Source organism: Mirounga angustirostris, unplaced genomic scaffold (assembly GCF_029215605.1).
Source record: "Mirounga angustirostris isolate CCGP_5_RB_7025 unplaced genomic scaffold, mMirAng1.0.hap1 SCAF_3, whole genome shotgun sequence".
Classification (NCBI taxonomy): domain Eukaryota; kingdom Metazoa; phylum Chordata; class Mammalia; order Carnivora; family Phocidae; genus Mirounga; species Mirounga angustirostris.
The window spans coordinates 56,980,203-56,988,409 of NW_026991711.1; positions in this window are offsets into that span (position 1 = coordinate 56,980,203).

Consider the following 8,207-nt stretch of genomic DNA (forward strand, 5'->3'; position numbering starts at 1 on the left):
TGTGTATACACCGCATCTTCTTTATCCATTCATCTGTCGATGGACATCTGTGCTCTTTCCATAGTTTGGCTATTATGGATATTGGGGTGCATGTGCCCCTTTGAATCACTATTCTTGTATCCTCTGGATAAATAGCCAATAGTGCAATCGCTGGGTTGTAGGGTAGCTCTGTTTTTAACTTTTTAAGGAAACTCCATACTGTTTTCCAGAGTGGCTACACCACTTTGCATTCCCACCAAGAGTCTAAGAGAGCTCCCCTTTCTCCCCACCTTCGCCAACGTCTGTTGGTTCCTGAGTTGTTAATCTTTGCCACTCTGACAGGTGTGAGGTTGTATTAAAATATTTTTTAAATGACAGGAACAAAAAAAAATCTCAGAATATAAATAGCTATGAGAAAGAAAACAAACAAACAAAAAATAGCCTGCTGTGAGTAGGGCAACCATTAGATAAGAGTACAACATTGTTTGGGCTCTGCTTTAACTGGAGGCAAAGAGAACAAAACTGCGCTCTTGAGCTGCTTCTTCCAGTGAGTAATTTTTGTACAGCCCAAAATGATGAAAAGGCGAGAAGACAAATTCAGTACATTCTGTAGGTCATTTCACAAGCATGGAAACACCTCCCTATTTATAATCCTTCAATGTCATCTAGTTCCCATCTACCCCTAGGATTCTCCATGCCAACACCAAAACAATTGTTTAAAAAAAATAAGTAAATAAACTTTCCCAATATTCAAAGTAGCTCATTTCCAGTCATTAACAATTTTCTCAGGGAAGAGCTTCAGAACATGAATTAGGTGCTTTGCCAATGCTTCAGAATGCAGTGCAGCAACTCCCCCAACATCTTCTAGGAGCTATTTTCATCCTGCTCTGCAATTTAACACATGGTGATGCGAAATAGTTAACAGAAACTGGTTTCCACATTCTGGAGGGAGCAAACCTCGAAAGTTAATGCAACTTATTTTTAACTTCTATGTGAAATTACTTCCATAAGAAGGACTTAAGGGTATCTTAAAATGATCAAGACTTTTCTGGACCACTTCTGATTATGCCTTATTTCAAGATGTCAGAGTATGGCTAAAATAAAAATGAAAAAGAATTCATTTATAAGGAGTTACATTTTATCAAACCCCTTGAGAGACTGTCTCCCTATTCCTCTACTAACTTTTGTATCATTAATGGAAACATTATCTTAAACTAGTCTCATGCCCATTTCCTGAGGCACTGCTCTGGGCATCTTCTTACAATTTTAATGCGTTGATGACCATCATTATTCTTTCTTTATGGGATTTCAGCCAAAATTGAGCCCTTGTGACAATATTCACATCTGAGCTAACATGACTTAATTTTACAAGTTGGCTTCATGAGGCAAAGTAGCAAGTGCTTTATTAAAATCTAGATAATAAAATTAGTCCATTTATCTAATTGTGTGCTTCCATTACATGATTAAATGCACTTGTTATACTAAAGTCCTATAAGTTATACCAAGGTAAAGTCACGTAACCATAAACACTTTGGACTCCTTTTTTCAACATGATAGACAGAATTTTAAGGTTAGCATTTGGCATGTAGCCTAAAATGTAGACTGCTATTTAACTTCTATTGAGGTGACATTTATATTTTATATATTTTATATAGGCTCAGAGTAGAAAGGGGGAAGATTGGAAACATTATTTTAAAAGGTATCCTTGGACTTTTAGAGATAAAGGTCTTTAAAGTCCATTGGGCTAAATTAAGGTACCCAAAGATTAGATAGATAGATAGATAGATAGATAGATAGATAGATAGATAGATAGATGATAGATAGATAGATAGATAGATAGATAGATAGATAGATAGATAGAATTTTTTTTTTTTTTGGAGGGAGGTGGGCAATGGAAAGTGGAAAGATTGTACCAATTCCAGGTGCTTTTACTTCTAGAACTTTGATCTCACACAAGTTGAGCAGCCTGGTCTGCAAGCCTAAGAAATTACAACAGGATTGTGCCTGGGTGGCTCAGTCGTTAAGCGTCTGCCTTCAGCTCAGGTCATGATCCCAGGGTCCTGGGATCAAGCCCCGCATCAGGCTCCCTGCTCCACGGGAAGCCTGCTTCTCCCTCTCCCGCTCCCCCTGCTTGTGTTCCCTCTCTCGCTGTGTTTCTCTCTGTCAAATAAATAAATAAAATTAAAAAAAAAAAAAAGAATTACAACAGGATCAAATGCACCATAAGAAGCCAGCTTTATAAATGGAACAACCCCACAGAAATATGTCTTAACAGGATGAGTTCTAAGTGTCCAGATTTACTTCATCACTAATCTGGAAATCCTCACATGAGCTCAGTCCCAGAGCCAAATAAAAAGGATTTAAGTCTGTGTTTCTTTAGGGGAATGTCTGAATGAATATTTGACTCTAAAACTACCTCTCCCCATCCCAGAATTCTCTCAGTCATTCAAATACCCAGAATCTTTGGAGACTGGCTCAGCCCCAAACAGTTTCACTAAGAAGGGGAGAAGTTATCTCAGGTCACGGCTAGATGGATCAGATCAGTCAAGGAGTAAGTAGTGATTTTCTGAAGAATTTTCAAGTCTAAATTCTCAGAGAACACAAACCAGGCAAACAGGATGTTTTTATCCATTCCTTAGTGGAAACCATTAAGTGCATTTCAGTGGTATAGGACTGCCATTCTGGAAAAGATCAAAGCCCAGGTGGCCCAGTTCACCTCCCCCTCCTCTCCAGAGACCAGGATATTGTGAAAAGACCCTTTCTGATTCCCAAGGAAAGCATTTTCTACCTCTTACACAGAGTACCAACTAAAAAGACTGCATGTTTTAGGAAACAGTGACAAATTGTTGCGAGGTTACTACATGTCTTTAAAATTAAGGGATGATTATTTCTCTCTCTTAGCTAAAACAGTTAATTGGTAATATAATAGAAACTCAGCAGTGGATGAAAAATGGCATAATCCCTGAATAGAGTATGAAGAGAAATGAAAAAAGTTTGGATTCGTTGTTGTTTTGTTTGTTTTGTTTTCTAGCTTAATTGCAGGAGTTAGTGTTAAAGAAATTCCTATGCTTCTCATTCCTGTGTGTTGCTGATTATAAGACTCAAAAGTCTGAGTTCAACTTGTTATGCATAGGAAAATTGAAAATAAAAGGCTTAATTCTCCCTGTTAAAAATAAGGGAAGAGATATCCCCCTTCCCTTTTGTCAGAGCATTTTTTTTAATAAACATGTAATTGTAAATTCTCTCTGCCCTTTTGAGACATATGAAAATGTTTTTCACTTTTTGTTGTTGTTGTTGTTGTTGTTGTTTTAACTATCTTGCCAGTTTATAACCCAGGAAGGTCTTTCTCAAGGATCTGGGAGCCATCCTTTTGAATCTCCCAGGCTCTGTGGGAGGGTAGGAGCCTAAGTTGGGGATGCCTTGTTCCAAGTTATAAAACTACCTCCTGTCATAAGGATATAAGAAGTTTGTTTATCTTTTATATCAAGCCAATTAGCTCACACAGATGGTCAACCCAATTACCAGGTAAATTTAGGATGAATTATGTGTGACAAATGTGCTGTCAAGTCCTCTGACTTGAGGACTAGTACTGTTTATCTTGAGAACATGTAAGGAATGTTCTTGGCTTTAAAATCTGCTTGGCTATATAAGGGGGTAAAATTTCTGTCTGTGCAATTTCTCGATGTGATGATCATCACGCTCTGGTTTAATACTTATTCAGTAACAAAACTGTTTTTCTGTTTCTACTGCCTTTGTGGGGAGTTTTTCTCAATTCAGAGAAAATTTGGGGGTTTTCAACTATTTTTTCCCAACATTAAGCCTTTTATCCCAAAATCCTAATCTAAACCCCTCCAGACTTGCACACCTGGAATATAAACTAAAAATCTCAGAAAAAAATACATTTCTTTTTATATTTTCCTTTAGTTCTTGCTTCCTTTTAACCCTGAGACATTCTTTCCTATGGGTCATACAAAACTGATAAGTACTGCAAAATAAAGCCCGTGTGGCCATGTTTCTTTTAGTTGGGGTATTGGGGTAAGCAAGTTAGGGAAAGAGTGTCAGTGCTGCCCTGGTTCTCTCAGGTGGCCATTGTTTATGTTGGGGGGCAGGGGAGGGCAATGGCACCTACCAGCTCCTTTGTTCCTAGAGTGGTTTCCCCATAACTTCTGTCCCTTGGGGGCATGCTCTGAGATGAGCAAATCACTCTCCCTCCTGTCTGTCCCTGGTATTTTTCAAACTGCTGGTTCTATGCTGTCTCTTTAAGGGCAGGGACGACACTTCCTAATGCCCTTGGGGCTCTCCCAGAGCTGAGCACACCAATTTTTAAAATTCCAGATTTTAAGTCCCACTGGTTGTAAGAACTCACAATATTTGGCCCCTCTCATCTTCAAAGGCAAATATTATGGGGATTCACCCTCCCCATCCATGGGCTCCCTGGTATGAAAGTCTTTTCTGCCCTTCTTTGTGTGACTGGTTCCCCCCCACCACAGAGGGCCATGGTCTGTTTCACTCCCAGATCGCGTCTCTGCCCTTCCTGTCTTCTTCAGTGTAGTCTCTTCTCTACCGTTTAGTTGTGGAGTTTGTTCCACGGGTCTTCATGTTGTTGTCTGGGTTATTTACACTGATGTGAGTGTTACCTATTGTCTCTGTAGGATGGAGGAAAGCTTAGGGTCCTCCTACCCTGCCATCTTCCCAGCCAACCCCATCTAGGAATGCGTTATCCCCTTTAAGAAGCTGAATTGCTCAAGTCCTTCTGTCTTCTTAAGCAGGGGAAACAAAACAAAACAAAACAAAAAAAACAGGGTACATTTACAGCACATGTAACTGGTGAATAAATATTTCAGGTAATAAGATAAATTCTGTTCATTAGAGTAATTACCTCAGTGACCAAATTTTCTGGAAAGCAAAATGAAGTCACTTGAGAAATACTCCTTAAAACTTGCCATGGAACACTACTTGCCCTTTAGTTTCTGGGTTCCTATGGAATTGGTCTCCCTTATCTCTTCTGAATTTACTATACTCCCTGGGTGTTATAGAGCAAACTACACTGACCTTCTGGGACCCTTTGTCATCATATACTGTGCCAGGTGATATGTGTCTTTCTCACTTAATCTTCAAGGATTTTTGACTCAGGCTTTAAATTATTAGCTTGAATTAAAGAAAAATCTATTTTATGATTGCTAAGCTTTCAGGGACCATTATATTTTCATAAACCATGCAACAAATTCATCATATTCTTACTGTCCTTCCCCGGTTTGTGCAGCAAATAGAACACAAAATTTTCCCTTAATCCTGACAAGAATAGATATCAATTGCAAATATTATTGATGTCACCCTTCCTCTGGGAAGAAAAGTAGACTTTTGTTTTGAAAATAATGGTATCAAATGTCAGTTCTAATGGAATCAGATGTCAAATATCAGTTAATATTTGACATCAAGAAGCATTTTTACCTGAATTTTGAGAGCTAATTTTAATATGTTGGTATTTTTAATATTCTAGCAAATATATATGCTCAAAGATTTGTCAGTGCTTTACATCTAGACACTTCTTCAGTCGTTAGTTTCAGAATTGGAACATTTCCTGAATAAGTGATCTTTCTCTCATCTGTAATTCATAATTTCCATCCCAGGAGAGGTGTTCTAAATTCATGATCATCGTCCCAAATACACATGCATACTCAGTGAGAAACAGAGCAACCTCGAAGGGGGGATGGCAGACTCTGGAGATTGGCACTGTGCAGGCTGTGGCAGAACCTTGTCCACCAGCTGTTCACCAGGCCCCAGGGCCGCATTTCCAGGGAGCAGGGAACACCACCACCTCCCTCAACAATTCTACTCTTCTCTGCCCAGCATTGCAAAATAGGCTACCCAGTAGATCTGGCCTAAGAAGAATGCCTAAAAACTGTACACATAATTCAGCACATAAGTCCTAAATATTATAGGACCAATTTTCACTCAATCCAACAAAGAGCCATAATAAAAATGATTCTGTTTGAGAGTTTCTTCTCTAGATTATAAGCTTTTGAGGCCAGAGACATTGTCTCTTTCACATGATCTCTCCACAGCCTGGCACATAGAGAGTAGGAGTTCAGGAGGTATTTGTTCTCTCAAATATGCCTGGGTACCTTGTGTAAGCCCTGGGAGACTTACTTTCTCCCTCATGTACTCTAAGCCTTCTCAGAACACCATCCTCTCTCCTCCAGGCCGGCCAGAGACTCTTTGCTCTTTTTTGCACCTGCTTGGGTATCCACAAAGATTTCCTTTTACAGTGGATTGTCTTCTTGCTTTCTCATCCATCCAAGTTGCTCAGTTGATTTGGGCCTGTCAATGTTCTGGTAAAAGATGAAGATAGAGGACTTAATCTATCTTCTGTCCTCTGTACTTGTTCCCTGCCAAGTCAAGCCAAGGAAGGGATTTAGCAATCCCTGAGCACACTCCCATCTCTGCAGAAACATTCTGTGCTCTTCTGCTTACAGCTTCCTGAATCTTTGTGATGCTGTGGCCATTGGCCAAACTTCAGCAAAGCGTAAAGAAAAAATAATGGCATAATCTGCAAATTCTTCAGGATATGTGTAGGATATGCATAATAAGCAGATGCTTATCAAGTGCCTACTATGTACAAGACTATTACAATTTCTTGTCCTGGGTAGAATTAAAAAAAAAAAAAATACCTGAACTCTTTAAAGTACTTAGCTGTCAAGCATTTGATAGAAGAGGCTATATAAGTTTAAAATTGAATTGGCACCATTGACAAGTTGCCCTAGAGCGAGCTTTGCTTTCCAGAGTGGTTTCATGCAGATAGAGGATTTAGCAATCGAGGGGGCACTGCTGAGCTCTAGCCCAACATCAGACACTGCTGATGCTGTTTTGCCTCCAGGCTACAGGATCCCTGTGGCTATATACTTGCCACAAGTACCAGTTTCTCAGGACACAGAAATGTGGAATGTTGATAGCCAAGAGTTGTTGGGGGCTCTACTGCAGGACTTGTTCTCTCCTTGTTCTCATTTTAGCATCCACACCCTTTACCCCCACCACAAAGTAAAACCTCAGGACCCCAAAGAGAATTAGTAGACAGCTGTGCAGAAGGACCCAACACACTTTTGTAAACAAATGAGTTCAGGGGCAGGACAAGGTGTTTCTTCTTCGAACAGACCCTCATGTGACACAAGAGCACACAGTAGCGCCTCCCCAAGCCATCTCCCATCTCCCTCATGGTCAGAAAAAATCATCCACAGTCATCTCTCATAGGACGACTAGCTGCAGCAGATTCATTATGAGGGGATTGTTTCGTTCAATTCCCAGTTGAAAAATGAGACTTTTCTGGTGTTAATCTGCTCAATAGGGTCTTCTGAAAATACAGCAAAGCCTTCAAGTGATTATTTAAACTAATGTGGCTTCGCTTAAGTCAGAGCAGAGACAGCGCTGAGAGCTTTGGCTGCGGTGCAGAATCTGTTTCTGGAAGCCCCTCACCAAACAACTACGGAAAGTGTCAGACATGCCTGGATGACCTCACTGGCACCCATAAGAGAAAAAGGATCTTAGAATGAAGCCAGACACAATTTCTATATGCACACTGTTGTGGAATGTTCCCAGTGAATGAGAGAACCAAGTCCCTCAGGCCCCTACAGCTTGAGTGCTATGGGCACAGAATGTGAACATAAGCTCTTGATAATGTTTAAAAAGAAAAAAAAATAAGAAAGCAGAAAAAAAAAATTAAGCTACAAGAACTCAGAAGACTCAAAGTTTTAGTAAGCTCAGGATAGGGAATTGTGACATGAGATCAAGTTTATGTTTCCTGAAAAACTTTAGTATGTTACCCTCAAATAAAAGCTCTTATTTATAACTTGCTTTCTAAATATAGCAAACTATTACTTCATGACCAAACGAATTGTTAATCACAATCCAGCTAGCTAGACCAGGGGTTGGCAAACTGCTCCTGAAAAGGGCTATGTAGTAAGTATTTTAGGTTTTGTGGGCACACTGTCTCTATTTCAGTTCTATTATGGCACAGTAGCAGTCATAGACGTTTGTAAATAAATGACATGGCTGTCTTCCAATAAAATTTATTTACAAAAGCAGATAACAGACTGGTTTTGGCCCATGGGCTACTGTTAGTGGGCCCTTGAGTTAAACAAATAAAATAATTCAGACCTGTACAAATAACACCAAAAGTACTTTATATATTTAAATTTTAACATAAGAATAAAATTTAAAAAAATAAAAAAAAA